General features: G+C 40.7%; 1 protein-coding gene across 4 annotated transcripts in view; it reads left to right on the top strand.

Moving 5' to 3' along the window:
* RNASEH2B (ribonuclease H2 subunit B) overlaps nucleotides 1–14,165 on the top strand; it is a 798,611-nt gene that overhangs the window by 53,639 nt on the left and 730,807 nt on the right. For all 4 annotated transcript variants that reach the window (XM_079902671.1, XM_079902668.1, XM_079902673.1 and 1 more), the window contains exon 3: nucleotides 7,412–7,488. The gene's annotated coding sequence lies outside the window, so the exon portion shown is untranslated. The remainder of the gene's footprint in view (nucleotides 1–7,411; nucleotides 7,489–14,165) is intronic.

Raw genomic sequence — 14,165 nt, 5'->3', positions numbered from 1 at the left:
TTGTGGCCTCTCCTGTTGTGGAGCACAGGCTCCGGACGCACAGGCTTAGCGGCCATGGCTCACGGGCCCAGCCGCTCCGCGGCATGTGGGATCTTCCCGGAGCGGGGCACGAACCCGTGTCCCCTGCATCGGCAGGCGGACTCTCAACCACCGTGCCACCAGGGAAGCCCTCTATATTACAATTTTTTGCATGTCTGTATCACTTACTGAGAATTCATTGTAGATAAGGATTTGTCTTTTTAAGTTTTTATATTCTTAGGCATAGTCTAGTGCTTTCATTAAATGTCTGTTGAATGAATGAAGGAATGAATGAATATATAGGATTTAATTTCTGGCCCCAACATCAAAGTTATAAAGGATTTTGATCTGTATATATGAAATACTCTTTGAAATGGCTTTCTGGGTAGTAATAGGATTGAAAGGTAAGTTCAGAGGATTTTATGAATCCTATGAAGGATGTTGTAGTTAAGGCATGAATCAAGTTGTGTTTTAGTTTAAATTAATTCATCCAATTAAGGGATGTTAATTAGACCAACCTGCTAGCAAGGGGATTAGAACTGGTATTATGATGACTGGTTTCTTCTCCATAAAATGTAGCTTGCATAGTCTCTGGACACACTAATGAAGTGAAATTTGTGCAGCAGTCTGTGAATTGATTGAACTGGCAAAACTTCAAATATGTTTAAAAAATATGGCTCTCATAACTTTTTACTGCTTTATAATTTTTAATTGAAAAAATGATTTAATATCCAAACTAAAGAAAAACTTAATAGAGAAATCAAATCACTGATATATCTGTCATCCTAACCAACAGATATTTTAATTGTTCCATGTTACCTTCCCATACATGCTTATTTTCAGATAGTTGTAATCATGGGATGTTTTTGTTTTCCTACAGACTCTCTATATATGATCATCTAAAATGGATATATAACAATATTTACCAAGAGATATTTTACAAATGCTAGTTTCTTTAGCTAGAAAAATTTAGCTAGCTAAAATCTCTAGATTTTAGCCAACGTCACTTTAGGGAAAAGAAAACATCTCTGAGATCAAATAAGTTTGGAAAGCTGTAAAAGTAAACACATTCCTTTACTGTAGGATTTCCCAAAGCCTATAATATTGTCATAGGATTTAATAAAAAAGAGGATAGTATAACTCATTTTCTTCAAATTAATTTTAACATGAAACTATAAAAAAATACACAATAAAACATCTGTTCCACAGGTAAGTGCTTAGAACACACTTTGGAAATCAGTGATGGGTAGTATTCTGTGGTGTTGCTGCTATAACCTAATTTACTAACCCATTCTTCTACTGTTGGACAAAGGTATTCAATCACACTTGTGATAAAGCCCAAGATCCTTAACATGGCCTACAAACACATATGATCTGGTCCCCCTTGGTTCATCTTCGACCACTTTTCCACTTGACCACTGTGCTGCTCCCACTCTGGTTTCGTTCAGTCCTTCAACTCACTAAGCTCTTTCCCATTGCAAGTGGGGCTTTTTTACATGCTGCTTTTTGACTTTTATATGTAATAGCACATTTATCCTATTTCCTTTCATTGAGTCATTTATTAATTTACTACCCATTTTTCAGGAAATATAATTGGTAAGAAAGAAATATAGCACTATTGGTTTCATCGTCAACAAGCACTATGTTGCATGACATTTCCCTGTCTTTTCAGGAACATCCAATCATGTTTCACTGTTATGGGTGTTCGCCTAGCAAAACCAAAAGAGAAAGGCACATAACAGATCACAATGCTAAATAACAGTGAATTTCAGACCAGTTATTTTATTCCCTTGGTTGATAAGATTGTTAGCTCTTTTCTTTCAGGGATTTTCAGAATATGTGTTTCACATTGTCACACATCGTAGCTCATGAGGACTTTGCTCAAGAGTGTGACAAGGAAGTGGCAATTTGCTGTCTTCCACTCTCTCGAAGGCCTGTGGTACTCTAAAGGAAGTGAGGGATGACTGTTGACCTACTTAACACAGCCTCCCAAGAATGCAAAATGAAACCTGGGGTACACACATGCTCCTCTGTATTTTGCTTCTAGTCCATAATTTTATCATTAAATAGGATGAATGCATAGAAGAAATATTTATCAAAAGTATGACCCCCCAAAGCATAGAATGAGGTTTTGGTCCAACCCGTTGATTTTACAGAGGAGCAAAGGCAGATCCTGAGCTTGGGCCACTGCACAACTTCAGAAGATGCCATTCACGTAGAGTGTGATGTGAATGAGGCTTCTGGAGTTGTTCAACTTGGCAGCCCCGTTCAGAGAAGTTAAGAGACTTGCCTGAGGTCACTTTGTGGTCTCAGGCTGTCACTCTTATATGTTTGATGATAGAATCAAGAATTAAACATTTTTGACAGGCTTGAGAGATGGTGAAATTAATGTAAAGCAAAAAAGTGTAAACTTATTTTGAAAGGGGAGGCACAGGCCACCATAAGAGTGAGAGTCAGGAGAGGAGAAAGGGTTTGAGCTGAGGCTGAGTGAAGGATATGAGTTCACCAAGCATGAAGAGAGGGGAAGAACGGTCCAGGTAAATATCACAGATGAGCTGAGTGTTGTTGGATTTTCCCTGAAACTTAGTATCTTTCGTAATAGGCAATATTCTTTTGCAAAAGTCAAGTGTGATAATCATTTCAAGTTGCTTTCATATTTGCTGGAAAGAAATAACCCAAGAAGCACACACACTTAGCAAACTTGGAAAGCCATATTTGTTCTTGCGGTGTTGGCCTTACTTCTAGGCAGAATACAAGGTCTTGTCTGTTGGTGTGAATGAAAAGACTTGGAGCAGATCCTCCATTCTTATATGGAGACTCATTTCTTAGGACAGCAATTTCTCTCAAGGGCCTCTTACAAAACTTGCCTACCATAAGAAGATATAAAACATTTACGGGAGTGAGTGCAACAGATTACTTTTTGAAGAAAGAGAAAGGGGAGGATGGGCAAAAAACTTGTTGGAGTGGGGAAAGTGAACAGAAATTAAGAATAATGAAGATGTTTAAAGGTGTTGTGAGGTCCATAGAAAGGGGAAGTCTTGGAGGTGGATGGCAAGGTCTTCCAGACTCAAACTGTCTAGAGCTGACCTTGAGGATTGGGTTAAAAGAAAATATTGAAAACTTAAACGATTTGCACCAATCCTTTGAATGTAGGAATAGTCTTTGAGGAAGTACGAGTGGAAGATCTTCCTTGCAACACGTACTCAATGAGACTTCTCTGGCCACCCTCACCTGGATGGGATTAATCACCTTTTCTTCTGTACTTTGTATATATCTCTATATTTGCAGATATTGCATAATGTATTACTTTTTTTTTTTAACATGTCCTTATCTCTTATCCTTCTCTGAACTACTTATTCAGACTTATTCTCTCAGGATTCTCAGCACCCAGATCAATAGCTGAGATTTGGCACCTTTCTGTTTTTTTTGGATGAATTAATGAAGAATTTTGAAGGAATGGAAAAGTGAAGAATGACTTTGATAGAAATTATATTGGGTTGGCCAAAATGTTTGTTCTTTTCTTCCTGTAACATGGCTCTAGTAGCACTTAGTTGTCTTTAACTTCATTCAAAACAATTTTGTTAGATTGTATTGTGACAGCTGTCATATCAGCATGCATTTAAAAAAAAACTCATCAAAATTGGTGAATTTTTATGTAGCCATTTTAATATTGAAGATGGAAGAAAAAGGCAACATTTTCAGCATATTATACTTTATTATTTCAAGAAAAGGTAAAAACACAACTGAAATGCAAAAAAAAAAAGATTCATGCAGTGTATGGAGAAGGTGCTGTGACTGAGCGAACGTGTCAAAAGTGGTTTGCGAAGTTTCTTGCTGGAGATTTCTCACTGGACGATGCTCCATGGTCAGGTAGACCAGTTGAAGTTGATAGCGATCAATTCGAGACATTAATGGAGAACAATCAATGTTATACCACGAGGGAGATAGCCGATATACTCAAAATATCCAAATCAAGCATTGAAAATCATTTGCACCAGCTTGGTTATGTTCATCACTTTGATGTTTGGGTTCCACATAAGTAAAGAGAAAAAAACCTTCTTGACCATATTTCTCCATACGATTCTATACTGAAACGTAACAAAAACATTCCGTTTTTAAAACAAATTATGACAGGCGATGAAAAGTGGATACTGTACAATAATGTGGAATGGAAGAGATCGTGGGGCAAGCAAAATGAACCACCATCAACCATACCAAAGGCCGATCTTCATCCAAAGAAGGTGATGTTGTGTGTATGGTGGAATTGGAAGGGAGTCCTCTATTATGAGCTCCTTCCGGAAAACCAAACAATTAATTCCAAGTACTGCTCCCAATTAGATCAACTGAAAGCAGCACTGGATGAAAAGCGTCTGGAATTAGTCAACAGAAAATTCATAATCTTCCATGAGGATAATGCCAGACCGCATGTTTCTTTGATGACCAGGCAAAAACTGTTACAGCTTGGCTGGGAAGTTCTGATTCATCCACCGCTTTCACCAGACATGGCACCTTCAGATTTCCATTTATTTCAGTCTTTACAAAATTCTCTTAATGGAAAAAATTTCAGTTCCCTGGAAGACTGTAAAAGGCACCTGGAACAGTTCTTGGCTCAAAAAGATAAAAAGTTTTGGGAAGAAGGAATTATGAAGTTGCCTGAAAAATGGGAGAAGGTAGTGGGACAAAAGGATGAATACGTTGTTCAATAAAGTTCTTGGTGAAAATGAAAAATGTGTCTTTTACTTAAAAACCGAAGGAACCTTTTGGCCAACCCAATACAAAAGATAAAAATGTTGCGGAGAAAAGACAGGGAAAGAAGTGTTAAGTAAGAAAAGCTGTGATAACATCTAAAGGGGCCTGACCCAGTTTGGGACATCAAAGGAAGTTCCCTGAGGAAGTTATATTGAGTTGAGGTCTGAAAGATAAACAGGCATTAACTAAAAAAAAGGGGAAGCTTGAGGGAGCAACCTAGGCAAGGCTACTGGGTGGTGATGGAGATGACTTAAGAGATAGATAGCAGGTAAAGTCAATAGGGCTTTATTATTTCAGTAGACAAATATTTTATTCCAGACATACCTCTAGCTCTGGAGGCATGATGGTGAATGAGAGAGATTTCAGCTTTCAAAGGGCTTATATTGTAGTGGAGGGAGACAGATCACAAACACGCATGCAAACAGATCATTTGTTGATGGTGCCCGAGAGGGAATTGACAAGAATGCCCTCAGGGCTCTAGGTTGGGCAACTGGATGGATGCTGGTGCCATTCACCAAGACAAGGAATGCTGAGGGAGGACCAGACTTGTCTGGGAAGAGCATGGGTTCAGTTTTGGACGTGCTCTTTGAAATGCCTTCGAGATGAACAAGTGGGTCTCAAGTAGTCAGTTGTAAATACATGTGGGTTTGAATTTCAGCATTGCTGGGCCTGAGATAAACATTTTGCAGTCTGTAATGTATATATGGTAATTAAAGCCACAGGAGTGGATAGAACTGCCCTTATGGCCACACAAGCCACGCACTGTACAACTTGAGGGGGAGCCAGTTACATAGACCGTGGTGTGCATAGTGTCTCCTGGAATTGTGCAGAGTGGTGGCCATTGAAGACCTAGGGAAGGAATATGGGGTGAGAAGGAAGGTGACCTTTTGGGATCAAGTATTGAGTAACTTCAACATTTAAAGGCCAGGCAGAAAGGAAGGAGCTATTAAGAGAAAGTGAGGAGGAACGGCAAAGAGCCGAGAGGAAAACCTGGAGAGTGATGTCAGTGAAACCAAAGGAAGAGAAGTCTTCAAGGGAGCAGTGGTCACTAAGTTCAACTGCTGCTGAGAAATCTAGTAAGACAAGGTCTGGACATATGGTCATCTCAGGTCTTGTTGGCCTTACTGAAAGCTGTTTTGGTGGAGTTATAGGGTGGAATAATAAGGCCACACAACTGATGTGTCCTAGCTTGTGACACTTGAAAAAATGTCCTCACCCAGTCATACAGGATGAGCCCCAAGTTGGAGTGATTCACTTCAGAGAGAGCTGGTAACTTTGCAAGAACCCTCATTTGGAGGTGTTGGGTTTGGTAGTGGTTAGGTTTCTGAGCAGTAGTTTTTCTTCTTCCTCTTCCTCTGCCATTTTATTGTCAGGAATATGACATTGATTACAATGGCAGTGTCTGAGGTGATGACAAGAGAGTGTTTTTGGAAAAGGGGCTGGAATTTCCAGCACACACATTGAGTTGATTCTACTGTTATATTTGAACAGCACTAATAAATTGGGAAAGCATGGTGCAGACCACACACGACTTTTGGAAAGTCTTCCACTGATGTAAGGAGCATATTCCTTAAACCCTTTTGTTTAAATATATACCACGGTTGCCCAGTCTATCCATTGCTCTTTAAGGGGTATCAATCTTCTGATCAACTTGCAGCTTATGATGTTTCTCAGCCTCTTCAATAGAAACACATGCAAAACCAGTGTTCTCTACGTGGGAATTAGTTTGGGGGAAGAGTCTAGAGAGCTCAGTGACTTTAAGACACGGTTGTTGGGACTGGCAGGTCCCCCCTCTTTCTCTTGTTCTCGAGGTTTCTGTGTATCGCGTCTACCCAAGGATCTGCTCTCTGAATGTACAGCATGGAGCTGCCCTCCAAAATGCTCTTCAGAAAGAGCACCAAGAATTGGGATTTATGCAGGTTCAGAAAAGGATCTTTCGAGTCCATTTTCAGAGACATTTCCCAAGAAATTAAAGAATCTCTTATCGAAAAAAATGGTTTTGCTGTTTGTGTAGGCTTGAGATAGCCCATTGTCAAAATTCAGTGCATGTTGCAATGTAATTCACTGGAAGGAAAATATGCTAGCAACATCATTTCTAAGCAGGGAGCCTGGCACTAATTATTGGCTTCTTCTTAATGCCTGTACTTGCCAGATCTAACATGTTTTAACCTTATACAGCATAGCTGTGACCCTGAGTGTTACTCTCATTCACACAAAACTTGTGAACTCAGGAATTCACCACTAAGTACAGCCAAACCATATTAAAAGAGTGGACATATATTCACTCTTCTAATGTAACTCTGCACACACAAAGAATTGATAACCTGAAAAAGTAAAGAATGTATAAAAATGGTAATGTGAAACAAAAAATTCAAGCTAAGGGAGGGTGTTGTTTTGTTGTTCAAAAGGAGAGAGTCAACAGAATATTTAATTTCACCTATAGGTTCACTGGAAGCAGCTCTGCCCTTCTAGCACTCCTTCAGTTTGCAATGAATTCGTGTTTAGAACAGACTTGGGGGATGGGACCCTTTCTGATTCTTTGAGAACAACTGGGAAGCTAATGAAAAGAGATCGGTCTTGTCTTGAGGAGTCCTATTGACAATATGCCTAATAGAATAAAGGTCAACCTATATTTATTTTTCAGTCCCCGAATATTTCCATCGTTCTGGAGTGTGCATAGGAATTGCATTCTTTATTTTTGGAATGAAAATCTCTCAAGAGGTAAGTATTATTCTTTCAAAGAAAATACCACAGCCACCAGCATGGTGGACTCTTATTCTTGTTCTCACTATTACTTTTACCACTTGCTTCTCTTGTATTCTCTGTTTGAATGGTCAAATGTCAAGTATTGCAAGAGTTTCTGGGCAGGAAGCCTTAGTCTGCTAAGTCAGTGACAGGCATGCTGTCAGTCAGCTGAACCTGGGACAACTGTTACTGGTTTCTGCTGTTGTAGTGCCTTGGAGATGACATCCCAGTGATAACTCTAAAAACTGCCACAACCATTTGAAGTCTTTCAAACACTGATATTGTCATCAAGGCATTCACTGACCTGCACGTTTGGAACAATCAAGAGATTTTTAAAGCAATGTTGCATATATACAATGTTGAGAAGTTAAAGAAGCAAAGAAGGAAGGCCCATTCAATATTAAAAAAATTTTAAAATAAAAGTGATACTTGCTTATTGCAGACAACTCGGAAAAGACCATTTAATAGTAAGAGGAAAATGTTCCTTTTATGGAGACTATGTCTTTTATCATCTGCATGTATTCTTGGGGACTTGACTTCATGTTGATATAGGGCAACAGTATCTCACACCACTGCCCTCTCTGCTTTGCACCTCTGCTCCAGTTTTCTTTCCTTTCACAACATGATAAACAAAACCACATGTTATTTGTGTGGTCAAGTTAAAGGAAAGAAAATCTCACCAAAATAAAAGAACTACAAGTGAAATATAATAAACCCAGTCTTATTACAGTTTTTCTTTTCTAAGTTTTTCATACAAGCTTGAAATAGTCAATATGAACCTGTGGTCATATCTCTAGCCATCTATTCTCTCTGTGGGCTGCCTCCAAGGCTGGCTTTCAATCCACTGGAGAACGTTTATCCCAAACGACAGGAGTTTTGATGTTTCAAGTTCCTTTTCAACTTCAGCTTGGCTTTATTGACGTTGAATATATTTCTTCACTGTGTTTGCACTGGTACTAGAGCTGTCTGTGTGAACAGATTTGACCAGGTTGTGGATTATGCATTATTCATTCTTCACAATTTCTCTTGACAGCCATTTTTTCTTCCTCAATCCAGTTTATAGAATGCAGGTGTACCCAACAACATCCCACGTCCTCAGATATATTTAAATCTCTCCTGTGTTACACACGTACACACACACACATACACATACACACATACACGTAAAGGGCCTTACAAGAGCCCTTTAGCTAATAGTTCTCATGTTTCCTTCTTGGAGTGTGATAGAATAAAGGTTATTAATATAAGAACACTTCTAGTTTTTAAACTTGTCTCCCTTCCTGAGCAGGCCTGGGAGAAGGAAGGTGAACTGCCAAGGGGGTCCTGGGAGCAAGGTGCTGGAAGAGCATTTGGGGTAAAATATTAGGGAGAGATCTGTGGTGACCTAAATGGGAAGGAAATCTAAAATAGAGTGGAGATATATATAACTGATTCGCTTTGCTGTATAGCAGAAACTAACACAACATTGTGAAGCAACTGTATGCCGATTAAAAAAAAGTGTTGGGAGCTTCCCTGGTGGCGCAGTGGTTGAGAATCTGCCTGCTAATGCAGGGGACACGGGTTCGAGCCCTGGTCTGGGAGGATCCCACATGCTGCGGAGCAACTAGGCCCGTGAGCCACAACTACTGAGCCTGTGCACCGCAACAAGAGAGGCCACGATAGTGAGAGGCCCGCGCACCGCAATGAAGAGTAGCCCCCGCTTGCCACAACTAGAGAAAGCCCTCGCACAGAAATGAAGACCCAACACAGCAAAAATAAATAAATTAATTAATAAACTCCTACCCCCAACATCTTCTTAAAAAAAAAAAAGTGTTAGGGAGAGAGGTTTGGAAGCAGTTTAATATGTGAAGACAATAGAGGGAGAAGGAAGAAGGTGAAGTATAAATGTCATGTCATTCATGTTTTATGTCATTCATGATGCTTGCATTATTCATGATGTTTGCATTATTTTCAAATTATTTTTGCTTGCATGAATTGGGATTCAGACACAAGGATGGTAGTCTTATAAGCCTTACAGAGATATATGTTGTGTCTGCCCTTGATGTTCATTTTAACCACATTGCGTTGTATAAATGCCTGTTATGGTGCTGGTGGGAATGAGTGGGGTGGAAGGCTCACATGGCCCATGGCTTGAACTTTCATCCTCAAGGCTCCACCACAGACCCTGGAACTGTCCCTCCTTGATTACTCTCATGCTCTGGGCTGTGCCCCCTGCAGAATTCCATAGAATTGTGCTAGTGCCATGAGAATAATACTGAAGCACATTTCCCAACCCTCCAAGTTATGTGCTGAGAGTAACACCTGACCACTGTGTGAGTGGAGGGGAACCATCTTCTGACTATACGTTTCCATGTTTTGAGGGCCTGTTGCAGATTCAGCTTCCCTGACATAAGGGCTGGAACCAAGCTCTTGAAATGCTCTCATTAAAGTAGGCAGCATTCTTGCTTTGCTGGAGTCCATAGCCAACCCCTAAACTGTGACCCAAGGTGGCCCCCAAATAAAGCATACCCCAGACATTCCTGTTGATTCTTAGGTCACTCTTTGCTGTCACCATCAAGATTCCAGAGGATCCAGTGACTTAGGTGGCAGTCTTTTCCATCTTCACATCCTTTACAGTGACTCTCGCTTCCCTCTCTACCACGTCCATTTGCTGCAGCATGCTTGCTTAGCTGTTTAGTGGAAGAAATTGTGAAATTTTCTCTGGTTGCTTGCAATATCTAGATGATTGACATATGGCCCCCGACTTAAAGTGGTTAAACATATGAGTTTTTTGATGTTACTAGGGTGTGAAAGTGATGTGCATTTAGTGGAAACTGTACTTCAAATTCTGAATGTTGATCTTTTCCCCGGCTAGTGATATGTGGTATGACACCCACTCATGATGCTGGGCGGTGGCAGCGAGCCACAGCTCCAAGTCAGCCACATAATCATGAGGGTGAACAACTGATATACTTACAGCCATTCTGTACCCATACAACCATTCTATTTTTCGCTTTCAGTATAGTATTCAATAAATTACACGAAATATTCAACACTTAATTATAATATAGGCTTTGTGTAAGATGATTTTGCCCATCTGTAGGCTAAAGTAAGTGTTCTGAGCACATTTAAGTTAGGCTAGGCTAAGCTAGGATGTTCCGTAAGTTAGGTGCATTAAATCCATTTGACTTATGATATTTTCAACTTATGATAGGTATATTGGGATGTAACCCCATCATAAGTTGAGGAAGATCTGTATATATATATCTGTATATAAATATCTCTGCATGAAGACATATATATATATACATATTTATATACATATATATATATGCGCACCCACACTCATATTTTTTTGGTGTATGGAGTGGGAAGAGATGTTTCATATATATATTCATATATGTGTCGATATATTTGGTATTTTATATATCAAAATATTTAAATATTTATATGTATTATTATATTTATACATAAATTTTCTTATGTTTTCTTTCCTATTTTCCGTCTTTGTTTTTACTTTCTAGGAGACTTCTTGAATTTTAACTTCTAGACCTTTTAATGGGTTTTCCATTTTTGCTATCACATTTTTTTTAAACTTTATTTTTATAATTAATTAAAAAAATTAGGGCTTCTGTGGTGGCGCAGTGGTTGAGAGTCCACCTGCCGATGCAGGGGACGCGGGTTCGCGCCCTGGTCCGGGAGGATCCCACGTGCCGTGGAGCGGCTGGGCCCGTGAGCCGTGGCCGCTGAGCCTGCGCGTCCAGAGCCTGTGCTCCGCAACGGGAGAGGCCACAGCAGTGAGGGGCCCGCGTACCGCCAAAAAAAAAAAAAAAAAAAAAAAAAAATTAGTTTATTTTGGCTGCTTTGGGTCTTCGTTGCTGCGTGCGGGCTTCCTCTAGTTGTGCTGAGCGGGGCCTACTCCTTGTTGTGGTGTGTGGGCTTATTGTGATGGCTTCTCTTGTTTCGGAGCATGGGCTCTAGAGTGCGGGCTCCAGTAGTTGTGGCTCATGGGCTTAGTTGCTCTGCGGCATGTGGGATCTTCCAGGACTAGGGATCGAACCCGTGTCCCCTGCATTGGCAGGTAGATTCTTAACCACTGCGCCACCAGGGAAGCCCTCTATCACATTTTTTAATTTCTAAGACTTTCTTTTGTTCTCTGAATACAATAAAAAATCAGTTTTTAAAAAATAATTGCAATAGTCTCTTATCTCTCTGAGGTTATTAGTGACAGATTATTTTTTGACGCTTTCTTTTGCTTCCAGAGTCTGTTTCCCCAGAGTGCTCTTTTTCTGTTTATTTTGTATTTGTCTTTCAAAATGGAAGTTCCCCTCTAATATTTCATATCTTTAGTTGCCTGCTCATAGGTAAAAATGGGGCCTCAGAAGCAGATTGGAAACCTGTGTGTGTGTGTGTGTGTGTGTGTGTGTGCGCGCGCGCGCGCGCGCGCGCGCGCGCGCGCACGCGCTACACCTGAGGGTGATCTGGCTGGGCTGTTTGTAGGGTGAATTTCTAATGTTAATAACTTTAGGTTTTTTTCTCTTGGGCTGGTTGGAGAAGGCTCTTCCAAGCTCCTGCCAGAGGGTATAAGCCTCACCCGTAGTGTTAAGGGAGTTGAATGAGAGAAGAGCCTGGGAGTCTCAACATCTTCCTGCTTTTACTTCATCCTCCTGTTTTCAGTATGACACACCCACCCTCAGTGGAGCCTGTTGTCTCAAAATCCAGAGACCTATTTTACTCTTTCTAGAGAATAAGCCTCTGTCATCTTACGGGAGGGCTGCTGGCGGGGGGGTGGTTTCTGAAGACCTCTAAAGAAGCCTACTTTTAGCCTATCCTTCTTCCTATTTCCAGAGATGCCCAAGCCTTCTGGAGATTCAGAGGTATAAACTGGGTTGCTTTAGGGCTTTCCCCAAATGCCAGTTTAGGATTCAGCTTTCTTTGTTCTGTGGTGTCAGTTACCATTTTTTCATCAGCTTTCTGGATTCTAATTTTTATTTTTTTTGCTGTTATTACCTCTCCCTTCTTCATACTTATCCTTATGGGCTTATGCCTCTTTATAGTTATATTGGTAGGATTGGGGGATGGAACAGTGTGAGTCCAGCCCGTCATTTTTAACAGAAACCCTTTTACAGAGATTTTATTTGTGTTTCCCCCTGCCAGCTTTTTATTGCTAGGCTGACACCATGCTGTGCCCTCTAAGACCTGGCTGGCAGTGGGGTGGGGTGGGGGGGGTGGGGGTGGAGCACTGATGTAAGGCCAAGCTCAGGCAAATGTTTTCCACCTCAGGGTGAGTTATTTTCAACTGATTTCTCATATCAGTTCCTTAAATCACTGCCTTCTAGTTGAGCTGCTCCACTTATTCTTCAGGCAAGACCCCTACAGTCTGAGTTCTAGCCATAGAAACAGCTTAGGCTCAAAGTAGAACCTCTTTCTCTCATCACAGCTTCTTTTTCCACTTAGGGGAGTTAGGGGTTAGCTATTCAAACTGGTCATGGTGTTACACTGTTCGTTCATTAATAGTAGAACATTTTCCCTTGTGTGAGCATTAAAATCCTAGCTATGGAGGCACTGTGCAGATATTGCATGTGCTGGGGCTCGTTGGTAGAGAACTTGGTTGGAGATATTCTGATTTTCTAGAATATTTGTTTCCAAAGATACTTTGTTTAAATACTGAGTTATATACTACAGTTCTAAACACAGTTATGTTCTGAATTGTATTTTCAAAGAAGCATACGTGTTGACATGATTTTTTTTTTTTTTTTTGCCTTGGATGGCTGGTGATATAATAAGAAAACAAATAACATAACATCCAGAGAGGTCTATGTAAAACGTTAAGACTATCAACTCTAGTACTTATAGCCTGCATAAATCTCCGTCCTTTGTATGACATAAAATTACCAAAAAGATATCCAGAGATGTTTCATCTTAATATTTTCACATGTACATCAAAAGAATATGAATGCTTCCAAGATGTTAGGCTGTTTCATTGAATTTCACAGCTTTGCATCCCGAGTCAGGAAGCTGTAGTGGAGTTGTGCTGATACACTAGCACTGAATGCCAGCACATGCATATGCTGACACATATGCTAAACGAAGAGTCAAGACGCCAGCACTCAGATGCATCCCATCCCAGACTCTTCTCATCTACATTCAGAGCCAAGGTGGCCCCTGCTGGCCTTCCCTAAACTTTCCCTCTGGTTATGATTCGAGACTAATCATTTTATAATCTCAGGTTAATAGCACTGTCCATATAGTTGAAGCATGGCTCTTGATACATTTCCCAAGCCTAAGGCTGCAGTCTTTATTGCCAAAGTAGTAAACCATGGTATGCAGTCCTTGTGGTCGGCCAGCTTTTTATCTTCCTGATATCTCTGTGAGTACCATTCCTTCGCAATTCTCAGGCCTTGAGGTTCTGATGGGGCTGACTCCAACCTCTCGACCCAGAGGTGGGCACATGACCAGACCTGGGCCATTAAAGAACTCGATTCACCTGACTGTAGCAATGGCTCAGGTGTGGACATTTGACGCAGCCCACCTGTCTGAGCCTGCCCTGGAGCTCTTGCTGGAGCTGTCTGGGAAGAGGTACAGTCTTTTTTGTGGCTCATTAGCTGTAAGGACAGTATACGTCTAAAGCTACTAGTGGCCCTCTTGCTACTCCTGGGGGAGAGACAGACTGA

The sequence above is a fragment of the Stenella coeruleoalba genome, assembly GCF_951394435.1.
Source record: "Stenella coeruleoalba genome assembly, chromosome: 18".
NCBI lineage: Eukaryota > Metazoa > Chordata > Mammalia > Artiodactyla > Delphinidae > Stenella > Stenella coeruleoalba.
Note: the sequence above shows the minus strand (reverse complement) of the source record. Positions and strands in the feature narration are given on the sequence as shown.